The sequence below is a fragment of the Dermacentor albipictus genome, chromosome 1, assembly GCF_038994185.2.
Source record: "Dermacentor albipictus isolate Rhodes 1998 colony chromosome 1, USDA_Dalb.pri_finalv2, whole genome shotgun sequence".
NCBI classification, from domain to species: Eukaryota; Metazoa; Arthropoda; class Arachnida; order Ixodida; family Ixodidae; genus Dermacentor; species Dermacentor albipictus.
In genome coordinates, this window is record NC_091821.1 from 113559934 (window position 1) to 113587819 (window position 27886).

Genomic DNA, 27886 nt, shown 5'->3' on the forward strand with positions numbered 1-27886 from the left:
TCATGTCCATCGCTTGTTGAGGGTGATAAGCCTTTCCATAGCTGATAGTGCGAAAATTGTCGCGTGCTTTGTTTGATCGGAACCTGCACGTAACATTGCAAATACAAACTGAATGGAGCGCATAGATGCTCTCTGTGATTTTTCGTCGTCAACCATCATTCAAGGCAGGCAACTTCATTATCTTCTTTGTCTCACTTGCACATTTGAGATTTCTTCTAGGATGGATTTAACAAACGCTGACTAGTATTGTGCTCCTTGACATAAAAGATGCACTGATCTCGCGCTATTTTCTGTCCGACGTCGTTGCGACGTGAAGCGTCTTGCGAATAATGTACAAGCGTAAGAAGAATTCACACTGACAATCTCCATTTGTTTACGAAAGCAGAAACAACGGGCGCTTGCCCAAAAGCCGGTCCGTCCAAAGCTTGAAAGCAAAAATAAACAACAGCTTTTGGCCAAATATTATCGCGTTCTTTAAAAACATAGTTCCCGCAAATTTATTTTTTGATATTCAGTTTAGAAACGCTTGGAGGGAATTTTGAGCCTTCGTTTTTAAGCCCCATTTATCTCAAGCTCCAGGTGCGTCAACATCCGATTTCCATATATGCATGCTTCAGACTCTCGGCGTAATGTCAAAAAGAAATTAGTAATAGCTTACCTTGTACCACATTTATTATACATCAACCGCAGTAGCAAAAGGCCGCAGGTGGTGATCAAGCATAAATCTAGTCAGACAACTTTGTCTAAGAGATACATTCAGTGATATGGCATGTCAATGGCTTTGCACTTTATCACTTACTGGAAACACCATGCAAATCAGCTTTTAGTCAGCAAATTAGATTCAAATGCACAGTCCTTCTACACGATTCTGGGGACATCAATGCAACTAATTCTAGGGAGCAACGTGGCTAAATCCCGAGTAAATGAATATCTGATAAAAACAAGAATGGCGTTTCGGGCCGACTAAGGTGTTCGAGCTTCGTGCTTGTCCCCTGCAGATCGCAATCGGAAGTTTCCAATTTCATTTCAAATGCAAATGACAACGGCGGCACAGACTGAACAGGTATGTACACGTAGATGCGATAGGTTACTCGCAGATTATGCGCGTTTTTTGAGTAAGGTACCACGGCTCGGTCAGTAAAGTATTTCCGCTGACGTCAGAAGGGTGTCGAATTTCTGGCGAAATGCCATTGGCGCAAAATGTAGCCGCGCATGTTTACGTAACTTCGCTTTCACAAATTCAACCCCTACACTTACTATCGAGCGACCCGGCATGCGAAACCTCTCAATGCACTTATCCAATGCAAGTGCCCCATAGATCACAATCGCACGAAGTTGGGCCTGTTGGTTCGCTTGGAACATTGCGCGAGACGCGCAGAAGACCGGATGAAGGGAGATGGACGCCACATGTGCTTGCGTCATCCACCTCGTTCTGTTCGGCGCAGTTTGCGTAATATAAATCCACGTGGTGCATAGCCTCGTGACAAGAGCCAGCATGATCTTTCGGTAGGCTTCGAGAGGGCAGCATGCTGGCCATTGATTGCGCTGTGGCATAAATTGTGATTGTGCTGGGCCATGTTCATGCAATAAACCACGTGATTACGAAATGTGCAGAAATATACAGATGGTAGATGATGTTTAGCGCAGGAAACGAAAAACATCTGTCTTTCAACTCGAAAAAATTACGTAAATGCCACACATTCCAACCCCTGGTGTACTTGTACCCGAGAGGTCAAACCTGAATCGAAGATAGACGGTTTTTGGGGGTTTTATGAAACGTAAATAAATGTTACCTTTGTCCCAAGCATTACCAACTTTTCTGAAATTACCACTGAAAGCAATGTTACAGAAAGCAATTTTAGAGTACTACAACATGCGCTAGGGCACTGAAGCGGAAACAGAGACATAAAAATCTAGCGATTCCACCCGGAGCGTAACCGACGACAAAAGTCAATCATGGAGCACCGCCCTCGGTCCCGCAGTCGGTCGCGGGCGAGGTACATAAACAAATAATCTTAAGTTAAGTTTAAAATAACTGGATTTCTACTTTCTAGAAAAGAAAATTACGTTTTCCCAGTTGACTCAGAAACTGCCCTCCAGCACGATTGGGTAACTAGTGGCATTCAGAGAGAGAGAGAGAGAGAGAGTGAGAATGAAATGATGCATAGAAAGGCAAGAAGGTTAATCAGAGGTAGTTCCTGTTGGCTACCCTGCACGAGGGGAAGGGTTAAGGGGGATAAAAAGGGAAAGAGAGCGGAAAGAGAGGTAAAAGGAGGCGAGCACAAACAAACCGCGTACACTATACAGCGGTAGGGGGCGGCCTTCTTAAAGTCTGTCGTGAAGGCCCGTAGATCACAAGAATCTTAGTAACGCGAATAAGGTTTGCAGCGCGGACGTTTTTTGGGAGCACTGGTTTAGTGCTTTTAGTTCTGATAGCGAGCGATTACCCGATTGGTCCCTCACTCTACACATCACTTGCCTCTCGGCACTATAGCGCGAGCAGACACAGATAATGTGTGCGAGCTAATGTGTGCGAGATAATGTGAGACTTCACCGCCGGGTATGTCGCACGTGGGGCTGCCGGCCATTTCAATAAGGATGGCATATGAGTTCATAAATGCGACGCCTAACCACAGACGGTACAGCATGGTCTGTTCACGTCGTGGTAACCCAGGCGGTAGGTGCATCTATACATCCGGAGGCAGCGAACGTAAACGACACATGGCGAAAGAGTTGGAGCCCCACAGTGGCGAATGACAGGCGTGGTCACTGCTAGCGGGAACAAAGGAGCCCCTGGCAGGGCTCGGCGGAGCGCCACCACTGGTTCCTCGAGAAGTATTAGCAGATGACTCAACATAGTAGACGACTCGCCGGGCTTTTCATCAATCGCTTTGATTGCGCCTCCGCCGCAAGACTTAATGAGACGCCGGTGGTGGGGCATTCCACGGAGCTACGCCACAGGCTCCTTGTTTCCGCTAGCAGTGGCCGCGCCTGTAAATTCACGGGGCATATTCGCAACCCAGCCGTAAGGTCTGTTCGGGAAAGCGGAATCAAAACACATTGATCACTTGCATGCGCCCATCGGGCGGCATCGTCGGCGTGTTCATTCCCGATGATGTTGCAATGTCCTGGTAGCCTTTGAAAGATTATGTTTTGCCCAATTGTCACGGCTGCGATGACATATCTGTCGAATTTCTGAGACCAGTAGTTAATTGGGTCTATGGCGCAATGGTCTTTGTATGAATTGAAGGGCTGCCTTGGCATCACTAAAAACTGTCCATTGCTGCGGTGGCACCTGATCAATGAAATGACGTGCTGCACTCCGTGCAGCACGTCAGCACGGAGTAGTTGTGGTGTGAACTTTCCTCTTGTCCTTTGTGTTTTTAGACTGGTTTTATCCTTCAAGTATGTATACCAACAGGCCCGGATTTCAACCCTTCCGAAATATACTGACTTTTTCTGAAAATTCATACGTCGCTTTAGAAGCATGCTTGTGACCCAGGCTTGCAATGCATGCTCTCATTACTGCGGTCGTTTGACCATCTTTCCCATATGGCCTACTTCCGAAAACTTCCAAACCACCACATTTTAAGAGCAGTCAGTAGAGAAATGACATAAGAATTGCCATCAGTGTTAAAGCAGTGAAAAATCAAGCGCTCTTCGTTACACAAGTTAGACCAAAAGAAATATGTTTTCCCCCATAAAGTGTTATACTTTGCGTATTAAGACATTTTTATTCTTTTTTTTCTTCAGATAGCGCTAATTGACCTTATAGGACCATGCATTGTCTGGGGGGAAACAAGGCTCCTCATCTGCGGCTGTGAGCAGAAAAACACTGAGATCAGGGACGACCCATCCTTAGAAAAGGGACTAGTGATGTGCCTATGCCTTTATTGTATGTAACATGCAACATATCCGGCGGCATATAGCCAATTTTTCTCCAAAGAACTTAAAGCCCAGAGCAAGTAAAGAAATATGATGGGCGCAAACAAGATCAAAGGATTTGCTCACTGCGTCGCGCATTCAAATCAAACTTATATAAATACTTACGCTTTCTCAGCGATCTGAAAGCGCTTTAACTCTGTTTTTAAGCATCCATGTTTCAATGTATCATATTTTCTGGGAATGAATATTATGAACAAAAAATTTACCCCAGGAAAAAATATGTGTCATCCTTTTTTTCGCTGGTTAGGTTATTCGTCTTTCTTAGAGAGAGAGGCCAGTGAAATAGAATTTGATCAGGTATTTTGGGTCAACAATCGGAGAAAGAGTGCAATAACATAATGATTTTAATGCGAGAAATTCTGTCCTGACGTCCCTATCCTGCTCAAGGCTTGCTATCTTCGAACGCACGGCGCCGCAGAGAACGGTTAAGAGGACATTCATCCTTTTCTGCAAGGAGATACCGAGAGTCTTGTTTACGCTTTACATTCCTTGGCGTTGTTGAAATGTGCCAGGGCTTTGCAAAGCCCTCTCTTAGTGAACTGGTTTCAGTGTCACCGGCGGGAGCGTCCTGCGCAATCTCTCTGCAGCATACTCAGCTTCTACTTTAAAAATTATGGGCTTTTACGTGCCAAAACCACTTTCTAATTATGAGGCCGTAGTGGGGGGACTCCAAAAATTCCGACCACCTGGGGTTCTTTAACGTGCACCTAATTCTAAGTACACGGGTGTTTTCGCATTTCGCCCCCATCGAAATGCGGCCGCCGTGGCCCAGCTTCTGCTTTGCCGGCATGCTGCCACTGTCATAGCGCCTGGGTTCGTCGCAGTCTGCGCCGTCGAAGCAGAAGTTAACGAAGAGGACTGCGAAGAGCTTGGTGACCAAAGCTCGCTTCAGAGAAGCGACCTAAGCGCCCAAGCGACAAGGGGCGGTGCTTCGTTGCTTCCAACGATTCAGAGAAGAGGCGAGGGGGGATGGGGCATGCTCCTCACTCTATCCACCTTGCCCCCTCGGGAACCGTCTCTAAGCGTTAAAGTTTGTCGCGCCATAATAAGCGTGAGAACAGGGGTCCTTAACACGCGAAGTGGGGTTGCTGATCACTCCTGGCAGGCGTGATCGGTAAGCGTGGAAAAATATCACGCTTGGATCAAGCATGTAAAAAAACTTAAAACGCACACTTAGATAAGCGTGAATTTTCTTAGAGTGTACGGAGAGCTGTACGGTTAGCGGTAACGAATCGGCGAGACCAACGAGCACCAGGTTGAGTAGGGTAGGGCTGAGTACTCCGCCTTGCGGTACACCACGACTGGTATAGCTAGACGGCGTTGGTCCGTCTTCAGTCAAAACAAAGAAAGATCTATTCGAATAGCTGTGTGTACAGCGAAAGACGTGTCCACCAATCCCTACAGCTTCTGAGGCGTGCAGAATTGCATGATGATCAACACTGTTGTAGGCATCTTTAACATCAAGGAATGAGGCCGCAGTGATTTATTCCAGGTGTTTCTCATGCTGTACATAGGTCACAAGGTCAATAATGATATCTACTGACGAGCGTCTACGTCGAAGGCCAGCCATTACTTCTGGATACACGTTGTAAATCCCGAGTACCATTCTAACCGTGTAAAAATAATTCTCTCCATTACCTTGCCGACCCCGATGGCCATTGCTATTGGACGGTAAGATGAAAATTCTAATGGAGATCTACCAGACTTGAAGAGTGGAACAAGTTGAACGGATTTCCACGTGCTAGTGACCAAGCCGTCACGCCATGATGCGTTGCATAGGCCAAGAAGTGCATGTCTGATCTCTTGACCAAGGTTAGCAAGCGCAAAGTATGTGATGCCATCGGGTCCTTGTGACGAAGATCGCCTGCATCTAGCGAGTGCGACCTCCAGTTCTTTGATGGAGAAAGGAGCATCCATACGAGACCCTCGGCAGACAGGGGTGACAATAGGCATAGGTGTACAAGGCTGGAACGTCGGGTCCGCGATCCTTACGCAGTAATCTTCTGCTGCGTCGACTTCTCGACGCATAAAGATTTAAAACTGACGGCGCTGTTGAGCTGTTCGAAGTCCACGGACTGTTCTCCAGACAACCGACAGACGTTTACGCGGATCGAGAGACTCACAACAAGATTTCCAGCGTTGATTTTGCAGCACAGGAATGCGACGCTGAAATTTCTTTTGAATCCGTCTGGCCTCTCTAACACCGCAAACTGATTTAGTCTGTCTGTATCGTCACTCCACTCGCCGGCGGATTGCACAAAGGTGCTGTATTTCCGCCTCAAAAGCCATGTATTTCTCCAACGACCGAAATGAACGCACAGCATCCTGCATGGCCTTGGCGATCTGAATTTCCAGTCTGGACGAAAAGCCTTTGTGGCATGCGTCTTACATAAGTCATGCAAACACGGACCGATCTATTGTTTGTTGAAGATTTGGCGAAGCCGATTTTGCTAGGTTCTTTATCTTCAGGTAGGTAGGAATTTGGTCGCTTCCGTGGGTTTCTATACCTGCGGACCAATGGACGCTGCCAGTGAGACATCGCAAGACAAACGCTAAATCTAAACTACTAAGTACAATACATCCGGCCGCGAAGAAACGGGGTACTTACTTCGCTTAGAGCAGCAAAGTTTATGGTCGCAAGCAAATGAAACGAAGTTTCTTCCCTTAGAATTTACCTTCACGTTTCTCCAAAGTGAATGATTATGCGCTAAAGCCCGCAACAATAATCCATGGACCAGGAGTCGCATCTAAAATGTCACTCAGTCCCTGTATACCGAAACGACTTGATGGGGAAAGTAAGTTCTCACTATAGTGAACGCAAGTTTGTGTTTTTGACGGTCGAACAAACATACTGATCAATATCAGGAGGCCGCACTGGATGAACAACATAAGTCAGTTCATACCGTACGTAGATGATCACCTTGCTAATGTCATTGACATTGAACTTGCTAGTCGATGACGCATTAGGTTCATAGCCTGAGAGCCGGACGGGTTTCTGTGGGTTGGGTTCATAGACAAAAATGGGGAATCGATTGGCCAAAACGTATTGGCGAAAATCAGCAACACGGAATTTCAGTCCACGGGCATTCCATTGCACAATGGACGCTTCCTTGAGTTCCCTGAAGGACGGATGATGTGGTAGAGCAGTTTTGTTTGCTATTCAAGGCTCTCAAGAACCGGTTTCAGACCGTCGAGCACTTCCAGTGCACCCCGAGCCGATGGCGTCTGCATGTGATTTATCAAAACGCGAATGACTTTCATTATAGACTTGATGATTTCGATTGCTTGCTCGTCTTGTCCTTGCGCGCTATGTTTGCCGTCATTGGTGCGTCGGTAGTCCGCCATCTGCCTTTGTCCTGATAGAAGACTTAATGCTGGAGGTGCAGGCCAGGTGTTTGCAGTAGGCGTGTTCAGTGTGTCACCATGATACCATGTCGTCTGTACGGTTGACGGGCTTGGGAGCACCAGCTGCAGGTAGTACTGATCTTCTTACGACGTTATCAGTGCATTAATTCGACGAAGATCGTCTGCGGCGGCCTCTCTGTGCGTTGAGTTCTCTCACCATCTGTTTTAGGACTTTCAGCTCTGGCTTGTGTCTCGGGTAATCTTTCGGTGGCGCTTCATGGGGACCAGAGCAACTCGCACACTTGAAGTCAGTCGCACTGCAGGCATCAGCCCTGTGCTGCTCAGAGAAATTTGGGCACACCGTCAAATTTGTACATATAGCGCTGACATGCCCGATCTTCAAATAATTACGGCAGTGACGAGGTCTCGGCACAAAAGGTCGCACTGGATGACGAAAAAATGCAACTTTCACGGGAGACGGCAAGCTTCCTCCCTTCGAGATTATCTTCACACAACGTTATTCTCCTAGGCGACGGACTTCAATAATAATTACTTCTGCTGTGGCGGGTTTAACCAAAACGGGTGGGTCGTTGTCATTGATTGACTAATCGACATCATAAATCACACGTGATAAAGTATCGCTGTCCTTTGGTATTATGTTGCGAACATTTATCGTGCCCAGCACTTTGACTGTGCTCAAGATATCCAGCGCTGCTCTGTTCTTGACATTGTTAAGAATGGCGAGCTGCAATGCAAGATTGCCACCCAGTTACGTCCGGGGAACAAGACACGCATCCCCCACTCTCCGTCGCTTTAGCTAGGATGCGTTCGGTGAAGAAGGCTTTGTGCTGACATCGCCGCCATCCTCCAGCCCCAGCGCCGTTGTGACGGAACGAGTTCGGCGGGCGAACTATTGTGCCCGAGCTCTCCAGCGCGGACCTGATCTGCTACGCATGAACGAGCTGCCGCGGGAAAGCCGTTTTTTGTTGCTTCCCACGCGCCTTCCGGGACGCAGGACAACGAGCTACCCACCATGGCTCCGAGCTTCCCGGAACGGCGTCCCTCTGACGTCGGCGCCGGACATCGGAATGTGTGTGCCTATGTGTGCGTAAACCGTTCTGCGGAACGGCGCCCCTCTGACGTCGGCGCCGGACATCGGAATGTGTGTGCCTGTGTGTGCGAAACTGTTTTGCGGAACGGCGCCCCTCTGACGTCGGCGCCGGACATCGGATTGTGTGTGCCTATGTGTGCGTAAACTGTTCTGCGGGGCGGCGGCAAGTTGACAATGAGTAAACGAACGTTCGCGTCACCTTGTATCGCGGGAGGACCGAGTGTTTAAAAACTGCTGTGGTGCGAATGCTGGACACACTTGTCTTGAGCAGTCATGTTGGACTGACACACTTCTCTTGAGCAGTCTTGTTGGACTAACACTTCTCTTGAGCAGTCTTGTTGGACTGACACTTCTCTCGTGCAGTCATGTTGGACTGACACTCTTTTTCTAAAGCAGTCATGTTAGACTGATGCACGTTTCTCAAGCAGTCATGTTAGACTGATTTAAATACTGTAAATAAACCCTTATTCCTCGTTCTCGATGAGAAGCAGTTCTTCCCTTCATCAACGTCCTCAGCGTGGATAAGTTGGACGACGGCATGGGCCAGCTAACTTCGAATTCATGCCGGACCCCAATCTTGACAAAGGATCACGAGCGATGGGATTGAGCCCCCAATCCTGACAACATCGACTGCGAGAATATTCTCACGGATGGCAATTCTCACATCCGTAGCCTCACTCGGAACAAGAGCCTCTTGTGTGACAGATATGGCTTGCCTGTTTAGCCGATTCAGGTCGTCGGTCGGTGTCTCGGGCAAGAAGAGGATGGTATGGACCGTGCCAATGTTCTTTGCCATCGACGTTGCCCTTGTTGAAGAAGAGGGAGCAGTGACGATTCTCGTCTTTCCTTTTTGCCTTACAACTGTCAAGTAATCACCGTTATCTGACACATCTTCTTCTGAAGCAGAATAGTAGAGCAGGGTGTCGTCGCTGCCGGTGTCGCTCATGAGGTTATTGCGCTTCCTCGGAGCGCTTGATGCTGGGACGTCTTTCTCGTCAGGGCGCCTATAGCTGATTCCGCTTCCATCGGCGAAGGTCTCGGGAGCGGCGCCCTCCCGAAAACACGCAAAAACACTCGTAAAATGAGTGAAGAATAAAACGGCGTTCTACGTAAGAGCCACTTCTTCGTCTTCCCCTAATGGCACGCAGGATGAAAAAGAAAGCATCCCTTAGATTGGAGTAAAAATAAGCTACATAAGCCATAAAGGTACAGGGACGTATTTGCTCCACTCAGAGTAACTTTTAACGGCATTGAGAGAGGCCGGCTGCTGTCTCATACATATATATGAGCTGCTTTAAGGTTAGCATTGCACGCAAACATTTACAATGTGGTTTGTCAGGCAACCGCGTCTCAGTGAACTTGTGTGAACTAGCTTTTTAAATGTTTCTCTTGCACACCCGTTGATCCTATGGCGTCCGCAACCCGTTTCTGAGCGGTTTTTCCTGACATTCAGAACTTCTTATGGCTGCCTGCGCGTCTCTTCATGCTTTGATATTATATCTATTTCCCTTTTTCGTTGCTCTGGCGGTCGCAACAGTTCTCCAAACGGCATCTCTCGATGACTGCACGGCCGACAAAAGTCTTACTTTGTGAAACAGACTCAATCAACTTAGGTCTTCGTGTTGAAGAAGTGCAGAAATAAAAGGAAGCAGACAGCAGCGAAGTTAGAGTTGTGGCACTTTTCGAAGGGCTGAAGCACAAGTAAGAAAAGAAAGGGGAAAAACATGTAGAAAATCGCACTAGCCACTTCCTTGGAAGCCATGGCGCTTTCGTAGCGCCACGCACGGTGGGGCGTCTGTCCCGGGCAGTGTTCCGCCGAACTGCCTTACACGCCTGAGCCAGTAATGGGACCGTAAAGGAAGCGCTCACCTGCGGAGCCTGGACTCCACGGTCGCTGGGGACAGAGGTCCCTAGAAGCGTCCCCTCTGTTTGCACGACAGAGCTCGTAAAAAAAGGGCCACCGTTCTCTTCAGCTGTCTTCGGAGAGTACATGGTAGGCCAGCCGTGCAACTGGAGCGACACGGGAAGCAAGCTTTTATTTGTTGCCTTCTTTTTGTTTGTCTCATTTCTTTCTCCTCTCACATATTCTTTTTTTCTCTCTTCTTACAAGATATCTCCAAAGGCCACTAGAAGGTTGATTGAACTTTCGAAAACAGTAATGAAGAGCTAGAATTTTCAGTTTATCTGTTTTCGTTTTTTCAGCATTAGCAGAATGACGTAACGAATGCTGTCACGACCTAACTCTGGTAGTAAACTAGTTGCCTAAGTGCTGGGTATACATTAACTCTGGGCATCCTCAGAGTTAAGAGAGCATCTTCAAGTGCACGCCATAGGGGCTAGCATGATTGGTTTAATTATCAGCAAAACGTAATCGTAAACAGTGCTTACGTATGTTCAGAATACGTGAGCAGAAGCCTCAAAGCTCGATTTTCAAAAGACAGTCTTTGCTTTTTATGCAACGTAAACAAAAAAGGCTATGTTGAATTTTGATTTTGAAGAGAGAAAGAGAGCAAGAAATTATTGATATCTTACTCTGTCAATCTCCGGCTGCTGCTGTAGAAGCGACTACCAAATATGTTTCGGCGTCAAGCTTCTGCTTAGACCCTTGAAGGTCATTACGTTTTGACGTTTATTTCAGAATGAGCGGATGGTTTGTTTTGACAGGCATCGCAACTCGTAACGATTCTTTTCCCGCGTAATCCTGTTGGTTGTGAAGTCAAAACCGCGTCGCGACGACAACGTATAAAAGTCGGTATGACGTAGACTCGTGAAAATTCATGGGCAGTCCAATCACAAGTTCGTTGTACCTCCGCGGGTGAAGATCACTTGTCTGCTGCTATAATGTCCGGTCAAAACATCAGCTTGCGCTACAACCTCCGCAGATCGGGTGGTGTGGAGCTTTGAGGTATTCTCCTTCCCTAAAGTCTTTCATACCATAGAATTGTGCAATTCCCACTTTTAAAACAGAAATGCGCATTTGTTGGGCGGCATTGAAACAGTCCGTAAGCATAGGGCAGTCATCATGATCTGTTATAAATGGGTTGCTCTGAAGCGATTGATGCAGGATATACCTCCGTTACCCCATTTATTTACATTGCACAATAAAAGGTCTGAAAAAATAATAACACGTAAGATAATAACAATACCTAAAAATATGTTTTTGTGTTTTCATCCACTCAAATGTAGCGAAGTCTGAAAGAGAGGCATTGAGCACTTTCGGTTAGATCCTACGGAGAAAACTGCCGCTACAAGGTGACGGCCATCGGTGTCTAAGACTTCTCTAGGCAACTAAAATATTGCAGTATACACATGTCAAATTTCAGCGCTCAGATTCATGCCACACCACCACCATAACGACACTACCGCGCATAATGCCAAAGAGTGTTCTTATAGCATGCGGGATATTCAAAATTAAACTTTATGGTTATCTTAAAATTAGGCACTGGAGGCACGCGAAGACCACCGGTACAAATAAGTTATGTGTCCCGGGGGACACAAAGTGAGATGATACTTATCGCTGTCAGCAGCCCAATTAAACAACATTCAATAATGGACGTTTTGTTGACTGCAGTGGGTGGGTATGTTTGTATAGAAAAGTTAGAGGCATTCGTGTTTCTACACAGTATCAGTTGGAAGAATTCTTCCAGCGTGTCTGTGCTCCGACATATCCTACTGTAAATTTTAATTGTCGTTCGCATGATTACGCATGCAAGAGCCTTAGGATCGGCGCAAAGCTCCGCCCTGATGTGACGCGGCTGTTGCGTGCGGCGTTTAGTCTGACAACGGGGCGGAATCATTGGCAAAGATGATAACTGTCCCACTTCCCCTCTCGGCTGGCGAAATAAAAAACCGGAGGACCCGGAACCGCTGTCATAGCACGCGACCACGCAGCCTGCAACGATGGCGGCAGCTGCCATGCCGAGATAATGGCGCGAGCAAAGAAGCTAGAGGGCAGTGCGTGTGTGTAATGGTGTTAGACGAGCGGGCATGGTCCTTCACTCTAAGAAAAAAGAGAGTAAAAAGTGAGTCACGGCAACTTGACTCTCTTTTTTCTTCTGAAGACCCACTTTTGCGCGAGTAGAGTCAGAAAGAAGAGTCAACATTCCCGCATGGGTCGTTTGACTCTCAATAGCACGCTAAGAGTCATGGAAGATCGCCATTGCACTGATATTCGAGATGAGTCTGGCGAGAGAAAGATTTTAATGCAGGAGAAGAAATACCAGAAAAACTCTTCTGTTTCAGGCAGGCCCTCGGGTTCCTGTCCTGGTTGTAATGCCGTGTATCATTCTTTCATCCTTGTCATGTTCTGCAATTACTTCGAACTCTATATATTGATTTTCCTTGACCATGTTTGTTGATACCTCACACGCTTAAGCGATAGCTGGATTCCCATGATAAGGAAAACTTGGATTTGTCACACTGGATTCTGACCATAAGTAAATCTAAAAAAAAGTATTGGCTACTAAAGAGAGCACAGCAAAGAGATAAGTTCAGTAGGTGCAGTCAACAGTGTCGATTGTAAATGTAATTCCGCGACTTAAACTAAATTTTGAAGATTTAAGTTCCAAAATCAATGTCTTGTTATTAGGCGCACGGTAATGGAAAGCTGCAGATTTATTTTCAGCAGCTCGGGTTATTTAACGTGTACGGAATGCACGGTTACGCGCGTTTTCGCATTCTGCCCCCGTTGGAATGTGACTGCCGCGGTTGTGATTAGACCCGTCACCTCGAGCTCAGCAGCGCAACACCAAAGCCACTGGGCTACCGCAGTGCGTTGCGTTCCGCGGCCAGAAACAAATATTAGCGTACGCAACACTGCTTTGGAACCCCCTAGAAATATAAAAACAAAAATACAGCAGTTTCGCCCCAATGCTGCATGAACCACTGCACGAACCATTGCTCGAAACAAGGTTCGTTGTTTCATCGGCTGAATAAACTGCAGTAAACATTCGCTTACTCCTTAAATTAGGAAGCACTGGCTCACGCGCGTAGGTGCAAACAACAGATCTCACTCAATGACGGCGAACACTCGCTGTCACAGCGTTGGCGTGACGAAGGGCGCGACCGAACGTTTCTGCTGCCTCTTCCGTCAAAGCGTCTCCGCAAAATTGCGTTATCTGAGCGCCCCCCCCCCCCTCCCCCCAGCTTTGCGTTCATCGGAAATTATCACCAAAAGAGAGCGAGGGTGGCGCAAGACCGGGCTAGAGCAACGGCTAGAGGAGGAGAAGCGCGCTAAACTAGCGCATCCCTCTCCCGGCGTGCGCGCGTTTCATCACGTGACCTCCTATAGATACTTGGGGCGCCCATCGAGCCCGGCTCAGCCTCAAACACTTTCTTTAACGCGCACAGCCAACGGCACGGGATAAGATCTTATCGCACTTGACTTTATACGAAAGCTACACCGACAGATATATTTCGACGGTTGTGTCCATATAATTGCTATCGCAAAATTCGCAATAAATAGAAATTTTCACTAAGGACCAACCACGCTGCTTCTCCATGTCATGAGAGAGCGGTGAACGATAGTTCTAGAAAATGTGTTGCTAAATCTCCGCCAAATGACTACGCTCGCATTTGGTGACAACGGCACACAGTCGCAAGAACTTGTGGAGGAAATACCGGAGTTCTGGCAGCTTCAGGTGCACTAGATCATTCAGTAACATGGGCGGCTTTGTAGTTCTACCTCACATCAGAGCAAACTGCACTCGACAGAAATAAAGGGCAGCCGCACCGTTATAGCTGAGCAAATTAAGGACAATTACGCCGCGTCTTCACACTTCGAGCATGCTCCGACAGCCCCCCGATAGATATTTCAAACGTAACCACGCTCGGACGGGCAAATTTTGCTTCTGCCAAGTGAACGTAGCGGGCATTTCAACACGCGTGTTAAATTCATGGCTGTTTCATTCGTGAACATTACTTAAGTGACGTAAAATTATCAGTGAGCAAAACAGTTTTCATTTCAACGCGAGGAAACAAAACCGAAACTAGCGCAACTGTTTCGCTCAGTTGTGCAGATACAAAATGATCCAAAGCCGAAGCCGTCAATAGCATGACGCCATTTTAAAGTTGCGCTGTATCACGCGCGAGTGCGTTGTCGTTGAGTGGTTCTGAAATCGCTGCGTTAGGGGCGACTGCAACCAAGCGTTGCGGCAAGTTACGGTGGGAGCTTCTGTCCGTGCTGTGTGATTGCGACGAGGGGACCGCCGCCAGCAGCAGCGTATCGCCTATTTCGTCTTTCGGTTTGCACTGCATCTTTCATTGTGATATGGGAGATCGCAACGGACAGAGACGACCAGATGCATACGAACCACTACCAGCGGGGACCTGTGACCTGTGCCATATTTCTCTTAACTTCTCAGGTAAGCATATCATCTTTTGTTCCGAGTTTACAAACGGCGCGGACTCGGCCCTTCCGGTATGGCTACATTTTGCGCCACGTTTCTCTTGGCAGTTCACAGACGTTTCTTGGGCATGCGTGCACGTATGTATGCGAAAATACTACTGGCAGACGGAAGCCTCAGGAGAGCATCTGAAATTATTGCAAAGCTGTACTGCCAGGAGAAACACCGTTCTTAACGACTCCGGTGACGAGTGGCCTGTCGCATCGAAAAATCCGTATAATATCAAGTACTGCGTAACTTGAAGTGTAGATACAGTACTAGCACCAGTGTGACTTTCGCTGGCGAAGACAGGTAGTCGAAAAGACAGCTTGTGTATTCTGAAGATTTACTAGCGCTTTAGGTATATTACCGCGAATAATAAAAGCGCTACAACGCTGTATGGCAGTGTCAGGCGATGTGGCAGCACAGATATCTTAGGTAGTTCTGAACTTAGTGTCACACATTACTTCCCCCCTTTTCTTTGGCTTCTGGATTGGATTGGCGCGGCTCGCTACGTGCTTGCGCGCGCTTTTCCGAGCGCAGATTGGTGTGCGCCTGGTTTCTGCACTAGGCTGTTATGCGATCGCTTTTTCGAGCGCAGATTGATGTGAGCCTGGTTTCTGCACTAGGCTTTTGCACGATCGCCTGCTTTTTGCACTGGGCTTTCAGAAGGCGAAGTGAGCGTCGCTTACTGCAGGCGGCAAGTGATTTGGCTCATGTACTGCGTGAGCAAAAACATAGGCACGTGGCTCATGAAGGAGATGACCGGCGACTTGCTTAATCTGTCGGACCATGTCATCGCCGACTGGAGGAACTACGCTCGTGAGGTCGTGCGGGACGAGCTGCTGGCGCGACCCCCACTCGGTGGCCCCGGGAGGATTGTGCAAATTGATGAATGCCTCCTTCGCGGCAAGCGAAAATACAATCGAGGCCGCCTGATGACGGGCGACAACGTTCCGCCGAGCCGCCAAAATTACGGCGGCATTGCAGATCGTGGACCATGGGTATTCGGCATGATCTGCGTGACCACCGGGGAGCTCCGACTATTCAAGGTCGACCGACGAGACGCGGCGACGCTAGGCCCCATTATTGCAGCCAACGTTGAACCGGGAACCACCATCCACAGTGATGAATGGGCCCCATACAACTGCATCCCGAACTTGGTGGGGGCTAACGGAGCAAGACTGAATTTGCAATGGGAGGCTGTTAACCACAGCATGAACTTTGTAGACCCAATCACGGGCGCTCACACCCAGAAAATCGAAAGCTACTGGCAGAAGGTGAAGCGCTACCTCGACTCCGCCGGCTACAGGGTGACTCCACAGCTTCTCGAGTCGCACCTGATATGGCTATGGTGGGCATCGATTAATGGGCACATGCGCTGCAAGGACTCGTTTCTGCGTTTATTTGAAGCGATCGCACGGCGCTACCCACTGTGACATAGTAATGGAAAATAAAGCGCACTTTTCTGACCCTTTGCTTTTGTATGAATGTTTCCCGGCATTGCTGCGCGCTTCCATACACGGTAGGCCCGCGGCGCTGCACTTCCGCAGTAAGCGCGGAAGTTGTTCTTTATTCTATGGTAAGCGACGCTCACTTCGCCTTTTGAAAGCCCAGTGCAAAAAGCAGGCGATCGTGCAAAAGCCTAGTGCACAAACCAGGCTCACATCAATCTGCGCTCGAAAAAGCGATCGCATAACAGCCTAGTGCAGCAACCAGGCGCACACCAATCTGCGCTCGGAAAAGCGCGCGCAAGCACGTAGCGAGCCGCGCCAATCCAATCCAGAAGCCAAAGAAAAGGGGGGAAGTAATGTGTGACACTAAGTTCAGAACTACCGATATCTTAAGAGCGGTAAAGCGGCTGCATGCACAAGCGAACAGACACAGCGCTTTAAAACCGCTGAAACAGAAAAAAATTTATGTGCATTTGGCTGTAAGTAGAATACACAAAACACGTTAGCTGACAATCTAAGCCGATCTATAATGTTATTATTTTTTATGTAATCTTTATTTTCATGGTGGTAAATATTTAAAAGCATGAATTTGCTCCAACCTTTATATAGTAAATCCTACTAGGCGCACAAAACCTGGCTGTGTTATGCACAGAAGTTGTGGTATTCCTACTGGATTTTCTATTTTGAGTCCGGTGTTTTATGAAAAAGAGGGTCTTTTTATTAGTAGTCTTATGTTAGCGCAGATATTTGGCAAGCAGAAATGAATTGATTTCAAAGTGGTACCTCCTGGTGATCTGCATATAAACCCAAGTTTATCCTGTCTTGGCTATTGTAATGTGCATATAACAATTTTAAGTATATACTGCTGTAGTTGGCTTAGTCGCTGTCGCATAATTTGTAAAAGTAGAAGGCTATGATTATTTTACTGTTTTCATGCAGAAATACCTTTCTTTCTTGTACCAAGAAACGCCCACAGCATTGAATGAAATGAAGTGTGGTGTATTATTCTACTAATTTAATAAAGGAAATTTCGTCTGCACTGCATCAGAGATTAATTTACTTTCTTTTACTAAACAATGCGTTATCTCCTCTGCTACTGCTGTTCTGTGTATTTTTGTAATTTTGAAATGTACTTTATTTTAGGTATTCAAGAAATGCCAACATCCAGAAGACGCCATCTTATCCAACACGTTATGGGTGAGACAGATCGTAGCAGGCACTTTCGCATATCTCATTAGCATATGATGCTATTTGTTGTAATTTTTGTGTCCACTTTCCTGGCCTTTATTCATTTCAGCATTATTGTGCAAAGGGTAATACTTTTACATCGAGATAGAGTAATTGTCCAAAGGAGAAACATGGCTGGAGGAGACGGCACACATAAGCCTCCTTTGTCCGTATTTCTATGTTGCGCAGTTACTCTGTCATTGTCTACCAACAAGCCCAAGTTCTTCATCAGCTACGTTTACTAATTCTCCGTTATTACAATTTCATTGATACAACATTGAAAGTACAGAGGTGCACAGGAAGACAGAGACTTGAAATGATGAAGAGCTGTAGAACAAGGAGCATCGCTGGAGCCAATGTTTCGACAAAGAAAAGGAGATAAGTTTTCTTGTCAAAACATTAGCTCCAGTAAAATTTCTTGTTCTATCACTATTTATGATTAAAAGACAGCATTATTGCTCTTGCTGCAGTATTATGCATTATGGAATAAAAATTAGCAGGGTTAAATGTCAGGAATGTGAAATTTCTTGTGTATTTTAATGCTACAGCGGAAGCCAGAAAAACAAGATGTAGAGAACCACATTGTTATTTGTCACTACCCAGTTTGGCCAGCTTCATCAGAGCATGCACTTTGTTGCATTATCGACCACTGGAATTCATTAATTGAATTGCTTCGTGATCACTTATATTTAGAGATGCTGAACTTGTTTTAATGCAGCTTAACATATTGCGTGTAAAAAATATACAATGACATTTTAAGAGGCTTGCAGTTGACTAGCAGATCATTTGATGGTATGAGCTCGGGTTTCCACTGAGCTTCCATGCACGAATCGGATGCACATTCTTTTTTTTTCATTGCTTGGATTTTCATAAGCATAAGTACCATTTCTTTTTTGTCGATGTTCTAGTTGTGTTGTAGGACCTAACTGTTTACATTTATTTGTATTGGTATCCATGTTACACAGACAGCTGAATTTTTCTTGTAAATTGTGACATGGTAGGACTAAGAGCATTTGTGCAAATTTGCTGCAGGTACACTCTGGTGGCTCCTGCCCCTGCATCCTACCACCACTGTGTCCTGACTACGTCCACTAGAGAGTTCGAAGCCTTTGGCGGCTCCTGCCACTGCGTCCTGCCACCACCGTGTCCTGACTACGTCCACTAGGGAGTTGGCAGCCTTCGTGATGATGCCAAGCAGGCTGGAAGCCGGCAGAAAGATTAAGGTAAATACATGTGATTAAGTGGCAACTTTTTGAGTGAAGTGGCTTGTAGCCACTCAGCAATGAAAGAGTTAACTTCAAAGCAGTTTAGACTCCCTGCTATCTGTGCAGGGATGCTCAAGTCCACGCAGTTTGGCTTAGCTGCCAAAAGGCTATGTGGATTACACGAAATGCGCTGCAAATTTTGAAACCAGTAGGAGGCCACTTGTACAATTTTTTTTCTTGCTTAACAAAAAACTGCTCTGATAAAGCTTTAGCAATCTAAAAACAATACAGTGTACACTCATACATGGTAGTGGGCATAAATTTACTAGGACTGCCTCAATAGTAAGTATGCCGATAAACACACCAAAACTGACTTTTTTTGCTAGTTCATCCTCATCTCTGTGCACTGCTGCATAATTTATGTTCCTGAAACCAGTTTTTGCATGCAGCACAACTCCTAAATATGTGGATTACATAAATTTGCAGCTTTTGCTGTAAGCCAGATTCATGAAAATAAAGTTAATAGGCCATTTTGTCCATTTTTAATGACCCATAATAAACTAAGCAGTGGCTAATAAGCAGTTCAATTTTTGGTGTAAGGCCTCTCTTTATTGTCCTGAAAAATTTGGCCCCCTTAATGGAGGAACCAATTTTTCTGCTATGCCTTTTATGATGCATAGATTGGTGCATTACACAAAATCTCACTTAGTGCTTGCGCCAGTAAAAAAACTTTTTTTTAAGTTAAGTATTTCTTGAAATTAACATTTGCGCTATATTGAAGGGCCTCCAGTTTTTCAAAAAAAATTTTCAAGTGGTCGTGTGCCAGGTTGGTACAGCTCGCATGGAATAGCCTACTTACACAAATAGGGAGGGCCATGCCCTCCGTGGTTGCTCAGTGGCTATGGTGTTGGGCTGCTGAGCACGAGGTCGCGTGATCGAGCTACAACATCTAAATCTAACTTGCACAAGCTGGTAATACTTGAAAAGAAAATCGTTCGGTATATAGATAACGTTAATCGGCTTTCACCAACAGATAATATATTTCTCAAATACCGACTAAACCGCGTTGATAAATTATACGAACACAGATTACTAGAAACGATTTACTTCTCATCTGAATATGTTAAGAATTATTTTGCATCCCTTGCTCAGCTAGAACTCTGCACTCACACGAAACATACTACACAAACCCCGAGGTGTGGAAGGTACCATGGTTCCGAAACAATTACAGCCTACAGTCCTTAACACATAATATACCGACTGTACTAAACAAATATAAGCACACAGCTACGCTAAATAAAAATGGTTTGCGTGACTACTTTCTTTCTTTATAGTGGCACTTTAGTACATTTGCATTCAAGTGTAAAATGTCATCTTCATGCATACGTACGAAATTGTAATGTTTGTTGTGTATAAAGATTTCAGTGTATATATCATGTGAGTGCTACTGCCATGTAAGGGACCCTGGGCCTCCGTCAAGCTGCTGCGACAGCTTTTTGCCCAGGTGTCCCTCCAGTTCCTTTTGTTTCTGGTAAATAAAATTGATTGATTGATTGATTGATTGAACCCCGGCCACGGCGGCCGCATTTCGATAGGGTTGAAATGCGAAAACACCCGTGTACTTAGATTTAGGTGCACATTAAAGAACCCCAGGCGGTCGAACTTTCCAGAGTCCTCCACTACGGCGTGCCTCATGATCAGAAAGTGGTTTTAGCAAGTAAAACCCCATAATTTTAAGTTTTTTTAGGGAGCGCGAAGTAAACTTGACTTTATTTTAAGATACTATTATTGATCTACAAAAGACAAAATGAAACATTCCATCCTATAAGCAGCTCTTCACACTCATTTACACTTTTGCACATTTTTATACCTGAAGTCTGGTGGCTTGTGTCTGTTTTCATTATCTGCTATGTGCCGATGGTAAACTTCAGGTTTGCCCTATGGTGAAGAATATTGTGGTGCTTATAGATATCGATCTATGTTTTTCAGGTTGCCTCGAAATTTTACCAAAGCCGTACCACACACTCGGGCCAGGCCTTTTTGCAAACGGCGTATAACCAAGCTCAACGCATGAGTGTCGAGTGAGTCTGGAGATCAAGGCAACCTGCTGTGCAACCAGCATGCAACCTTTGGTGACCCCTCTACATGTTCCACCTATTTCACAGCTGCACCTCAGCTGCAACTTATCCAAACAGCATCACCAACTGTGGTCACTCATCGAACCATGGATGAATGTTGGGGTGGAGTGATTTGAAGAGACATTCTATTTGTCTCTTCAAATTCTTAGCAAATACTTGTGTTATTATAATTAATATGTGTCTTTAGTGCCTAGTTTTTAATGGTTCCTTTCTATTAGAATTCTCACCATCGATTCCTGGTATTATAATGTATGTCTTTATGCCCATTTTTTCGTAGTTGTTTCGTACTTGTGTATGTAATTGATAGGTTCATACTTGTTATATAGAAGGCTAAAATGCAAACTTACAGCATTTTTTTTCTTTCTTTTGATAATCTACAGCACTGCAAAGTGTTCAAGAAATGTAACCTAACATGGGCTCTTGTGCAGGAAAAATTTAAGAGCAATATAGAGTACTTATTTCAAACACCCATTATTCTTGGAAAAGTTAAGAATATAGGAGCACAAAAAAGAAAATATTAAACTAGAGAAACATGAGTTCCCCTCATAAGTCTGATAATAATGCGACTTCCTTTCACTGCAAAGATACCAGTAATGTACTCACATACAAGGTTTCAAACAAGAAAGCTATGATGCCCTTGGCATTTCTCAGTGCCTATTTGCCACACTGACGAATGTCAAAGGCATCGTAGGTTTCATGCACACATTGGTTGTGTTACACTTTTGAGTATTGCATTTCTTAAACACAAAGGTTTACAGCAGTGCTTTAAATAGCAAGTGCATTTCCTAATTTATTAGTACAAGAGTAACAGTACAGATCATGTAAAAATTATTTTACAGACTATATGTCCATGGATGCACGCTTCTGATGACATAGCAGTGACGTGTTCGTGGGATGAATGTCTTTATTTCAGATTTAAATATTGGCTTCCAGGTCTGGGTTAGTCTCCTACACTGAGTAGTCTAAGTCAGAGCCCATTTACTAGAGAAAGTGAATTAAACTAGGAATTATAAACATCAAAAGATCTTTTTAGGACACCAATTAGACAATCAGCAAGGTTCTGTGGTTCTTCATTTCGAAATTTGTGAGGCTATATTTTATGACTGGTTTCAATATTGTGAGAACAAATATTTGTTTATTGTCACACTAGAGTTGGCTGCCCCCATTTGTATACAACCCCTTTACAGGCTAAAAATTCAGTGTGTTACCCTATTTACTCGCATAATGATCGCACTTTTTTGTAAAAAAAATTGACTCAAATTCAGGGGTGCGCTCATTACGCTGGTTAAATTTCCCGCAAAAAGAAAAAAATATATTATCTGGCATTTACTACGGGATGACTGTGATGTTATTGGGGCCGGATCACTCCAGAAAAAGGGAGAAGCAGCACGCCAAAGCAAAAACACACATCAGACATGTATTGACATACACAACACAGATAACGGCACACACACGTGACAATGTCCCAAAATGCCTCATAGGCGACATGCACTGTATCTATGGAACGGTGGAATATGTTTGGCCTACAGTTCCGGCGTAAGCGTGTGTCGCCGTGTCTGAGACCTCGTTGAACTGGTACCGGCCAGCGGGGTCGGACAACAGTGTCGGCCGGCGGGTCGGACAACCGTGACCAGCGGGGTCGGACAGCCGTGTAGGACGGCTGGGTCGGACAGCCGGGTTGGACTGCCGGGTCGGACCGCCTCGCGGCGCTCAGGTAGCCGGCCGCAGTCACCGGGTCGCGTCCACAGCTGGCGGGGTAGCCCTGTGGCCGCTCAACCGAACGCTCGAGCGCCCCGGTTCCGGACCGCCAGCCCTCCTGGACCAGTGCCCAGCGGAAGAGCGGGGCGAGGGAACCTCCCAGCGGGCGACAGTGTTGTTTCGGGTGTGGCGTATTGGCGCGGTCGGCGATAGCTCCTATGGGCCAGACGCCCAGCGAGGAAGCTGTTTTCCGTCGACCGCCGAACCTCGCGCACTGCTCACGCCACGGGCCTCGGGCCACACTCTCTCGCGCCACGCTTATTGAGGCGCCACTGCCGACGCTCCCAAGTAGGCGTCGATGATGATGATGACCATCTTGCGGGTATTTGCCAAGATTCACTGTCCTCTTCGCCCCCGCACGGCGCACTGTCTTCGTATGTTTATGTTTTCACTCCCGCGTACCATATATTATGACAATGACAACAGGTCAACAAATAGGCGGCTGCTGCTGTATGTAGTGCAGGACACGAAAAAAAATGGTGGCCGGCAGAGCAAGCCGAACGCGCTGAATGCGTTTTTCTTCTCGTAAGTACATTACAGTGCATTCAAACAGTTTCTTCCATATTAGTAATGAATAACATCGGCAAGTTTGCGGCAATAACATAGCCATGCCCACTTTGAGGGGACAGAGGTGGGCACGCTTAGCTCTGCCAGTGACATAGGAACACATGGTGGGCATGCTGCGGAAACTGCGGCATTTGTCTTCAGCACTATCCTAATGTGGCACGTTTCCGCTAAGGGTGGGCGAATATCTTAGCTGCGTTACAAACGTCGGCGAATGAATAGGGTACACTTCTAACGTATCAGTGTAAACGTGGCTGCTATCATTGCCGCTCGCGATTTGTTGCGTGCCCACAAGTGCAGATGAGAAGAATCGAAAGACGCCTTTTTTTGTTGTTTTTGTTGACCACAACCATTATAAAGCCTACACATAATAAAGGGAAGTTTGGTTGTAGCTTTTTTTTGTCGTAGAAGTGCAGAAAGTGATGAAAGGAATGAAATGGGGCATCTGCTTAAGAAAGTTTTTTGCATGCAGTCTGCTTGGTTTGTCTTGAAGAGTCGTTCACATAGCAGTCGACAGATGGTAAGCGCGATCATTATTAGCTAGATTTGGCACATGACACATCGCTGCGGCAAGTTCGGAGTGAAATCGTTACATGGGAAATAAAAAAAATCAAATTTTGACGACAAAATTTAGGAGTGCGATCATTACGCGAGCGCAGTCATTATGCGAGTAAATAGGGTAATAGGCTGTTTTTGGTTTCGTGCACTCTATGTTAAGGGATGCAAATGGTGACATACAACAGAATGCAAAAATGACTAATGAATTCAAGCAGGGCATGGGGCTTTTTAGGCAGATGCGTGCGTGTGCTATTTATAAAGCTCCCCATGGTATGCCTGAAGGCATTTTCTAACACTTTGGTAGAATACACTGACACCCCCTTATTAACTCTTCGAAACAACTCTTTTATATATTTGTACTAGAGATTTGAATATACTGTCATTCATAAAGTGTTTTATTAGATTTGAATTGTCATTTATTTTTGTGTAGCTGCTGTTTTTCAGTTATGTCCTACACAGTGGCAAAATATTTTTGTGGGCACTTTCCTGTGTGTAAAATTTTCACAAATAGCTTCATGCTGTATCTTATTTAGCTACTCGTATACTGCAAAGTGGTGATACCTATCCAAACGGCTTGTACAATTACTGGAACTATGCAAAAATATATTAGGCCACATTAAATAATTTTACAGATTGCAATTTCAATTAGATATCAGCATTCTGCATATCTTGAAGAGTACGTATGCCAAATTTCGAAGTATAGGACAACTATAAGTGCATAAGGTTATTCTCATGCTATTGTGAGAAAATGTTTTTGAAGTATATTCAATAGTTTTTTTTCACAATAGCATGAGAAGTATGCAAGATTAGTAGGCAGGCCTCTCTGCCTGCCTACTAATTTTGCATACTTCTAGTAACTTTACATGCTCTTTGAATAGATATCGGCACTTTGCAGTCTACAAAGAGCTGAGGTAGCTACAGCACACTGCTTTTTGTGAAAATTTACAAAAGAAAGTGCCCGCAAAGGTCAGTGTATTTTCCCATTGTGTAGGACATAACTCAAGAAGCAGCTAAAGAAATACTAATGACATATATGACATCTGCATGAAGAACTCTACAATTTGCTCTCTTTTCAAGCCTCTAGCACGAATAATAAGACTGTTTCGAGTAATATTCAATCAGCAAAACATGCCCCTTGCTATAGTGACCTACAACATAGAAACGCAAATTGAACGCAAGTCTTTTTGTTGAAGCGACTCTGGGCTGTCTTTCCAAGGGCTTCTGTTAAACACTGAAATTTCCTGCATTTACCAGTAGTGCAATACTCAAATGTTTGTGTATGTGCAATTGGTATTGGCAAACTAACAGAAAAAAAGACAGTTCTGTGAAATTAAGAACTGACTAAAACTTTGTTCGACATTTACATTTTGACTCCATATCTTTGTTTTGTGCTTTGTACTGAGTGTTTCAGCAGTGACTGCCGCTAAAAATTGAACATAACTGCTTCATGACAATGCGACAATTTTCGCTAACAGAAATTTATAGCAGTGGCAGGCATTATAATTACCGTCCTCAATAACGTCTAGTTTGTAAGAACTCAGACTAGCACCAGTTCCGAGATACACAACCCAAAAAGACATGATCAGATAGGTTTATCTTCCACACAGAATTGTCCCATAAAGCTTACAAAATGTTTTGTGGCTAAGTAATATCTGCAACAGCAAAGCATGTTCCACCAAGTATGGCGATAAATATTTCAGAGCTGTCAGTCTGAGGACTCCTACAAACTAACAATACCTTCAGCACTGACTAGCCTCAATAATAGGATGTCAGCCATTTTGCTGAAATTAATAAAACTTCAATTATTGTGATCTTGTTTACGAAAACATTTGCAATTGTAATTCAGTTCTAGTATCTGTCACTTTTGTAAATATTTTCCAATTAGTTTTTCAGACTACAATTTTTGGTAATAGAGGTATTCATTGCAGAAAGATCTAGTACATGGCACTTAATAATAAAGGTACTGGTCATCATGGACTTTCTGTTGCACAGCTGTTTCTCGAAATCTGAAAGGATGTACCCGCCTCCTTATGTTAGCTAGAAACGGAAATCTGTCAGTATGTTTTGTTTAAAATACAGCTGATCAACCCGATAGTTAGGCTGCTTGCCAAATATAAATTATAACGATAATAGTGAAGGACCATAATAACAGAGTGATGCTGACTCATAACTATGCCCAGCTACATCCACGCAGCTGTGCCATACAATGTGCATGTGTTCAGAAGAGCCAAATGCCCCAGAGAGAAAGCAACAGTAACTCATTGTTTGTCATCTTGTTCAAGCAGATTATGCGCTAGCTGTAATTTATGCTCAGTAAATACATAAATCAGTCATGTCAGGTGTCTTACTTTAGGTTGCAAGTTCGAAGTTCTTGTAATCTTGCTTGTTTTTATTTTGTTTTCTTTGTGAGAATGAGTCACTTGGTTGCCTTCGCACATATTCTCAAAACTGTTTCATCACTGGGAATCAGGAAATTTAATTTGCATATGAAATTCCCAGTTACTAATTTGGTAGGCTTTGAGCTTAATTCTCTTATCTTTTATATGTTTATCTACCAAGTAGTCTTATCGTTCATTGAAACATATCCATGTAATGCAGAGAGGGCACCCAAATTATAAATATCTCTTCTTGCTTTCTACCCTGCTCTGGTGTTTTCAAAACCTAGCATTGGTGCAATGGCCTGTCTGCAGAAAAGTAGTAAAGTGGCTAAATTTAAAGGTCAACAACATAATTAAGATACAAAGCAAAAATATAAGTTCGCAATTGTCCCCCATAACGAGAGTTCTGCTTAGAATTTAAAAAAATTGACATCCTGCTGTGGTGTGAGAATTGCTTTGGGTTCCAAGGGGACTACGTAGCACCTGTACTAGTGTATACAAAGCAAAAAAAAAGATCACTCCAGATTGGAGCGGCAGTGGGAAGTCAAGCACAGATGCTTTATTTCACGCACCATTAATGTGGTTTATCATCTGCTCCTGTTGTATGGGAATGCATACATTGGGAAGACAATCCTTTGCGCCATTGTTACCTTAGCGGGACACCAGAGAAAGGTAGAAATCGAGAACAGGTATTCACACTTGGTTGCCCACAGTGTGTTATTTGGATGTGTTTCACTCTACAAAAGACTACTGTGGTAGGTAATCATAATGACAAAGACAAAAGAATTAAAAGAGGTATGTGTCCGTCATCCGTCCGTGACCTCCAGTGTTTATAGAAACACTTCTTTGTGTATATGTGCCAAGCCGTAGGGAGGCTTTACGTAACTCAGTCATGCTTGCTAAGCTAAAGATTGGAATAAGGAAAATCACAAGAACATTGTATGAGTGATTTATAAATGTGGCACCTAAAGTAACTTATTCATGTATGTCCTGAGGATAGATTACAGCCAGTGCATAATGTGCTCTTACAGGATGACTTGTGATGAGTAAAAGAAGCCTTCCTCACATCTTCCTCTTTGTTTCTTTTGGATCTTTGTGCACTATGTGTATTGTTACAGCTGCGTGCATGCAGCTGGGTATAGTTTGTTTATGTGTTCTGCTTCCTCTCTTGTACTCATCATTCATGCGCTATCTTTGCCGTAACAAAATACAGCTGCCTGTGCTACTTATTTTGTCAACATGTTTGCATTATGGAAAGTTTTGTATTAGCGGTTATTTCTACCTGTGAAATTGTCTGTGTCACCTATTTTACTTAGTCTTGCAAAAGTATGCTTCTCAACATAAATAAATGATCAGTGTGAGTGTTGCTGTATTTATTTTTGTAATTTTGTCAGTTATGAGTTTTTTATACACTGTTGCATGTTGTATGACAGAATAAAATTGATGCACAACTTTTTATTGTGGTGTTTTTCAGATCAAGTTTCATCACGCTAACATGCACAAATTGTGTGGGAAAAAGTGCCAACAAGAGTACCATAAGGTAAGACAGCTGTTTTTACTATTAGACTGGATTATCAATTGCCAACCAGTTGTTTTCAGCAAGCATAGCATAATGCATAGATAATGTAATCTAAGTTGGAATATTGTTTTTATTGCACTTCATTATATGGGTCTCCTTTGTACACAAGTGCAGCCTCTCTTATTTGTTATGTGTAGCTTACTTGCTTAGAACGTTAAGTCGTAAGTTAAGTCTTTTAGAACAGGGAAATAGGTTGAACTTATGAATATTTTGACATATTATAAGAGACTTGTGCAGTGGT

At 44.7% G+C, this 27886-nt stretch overlaps 1 protein-coding gene and 1 long non-coding RNA gene across 10 annotated transcripts in view; one reads left to right on the forward strand and one right to left on the reverse strand.

Annotated features, from left to right (window-relative positions):
• The window catches only part of LOC139049454 (tachykinin-like peptides receptor 99D), an 880050-nt gene that overhangs the window by 277611 nt on the left and 574553 nt on the right, over positions 1 to 27886 (reverse strand). The gene's annotated exons all lie outside the window — the stretch shown is intronic.
• Positions 14465 to 27522, forward strand: LOC139049450 (uncharacterized). Its single transcript, XR_011508282.1, has 4 exons — positions 14465 to 14763; positions 17382 to 17435; positions 18498 to 18688; positions 20660 to 27522. It is a non-coding gene; the product is annotated as an uncharacterized lncRNA (long non-coding RNA).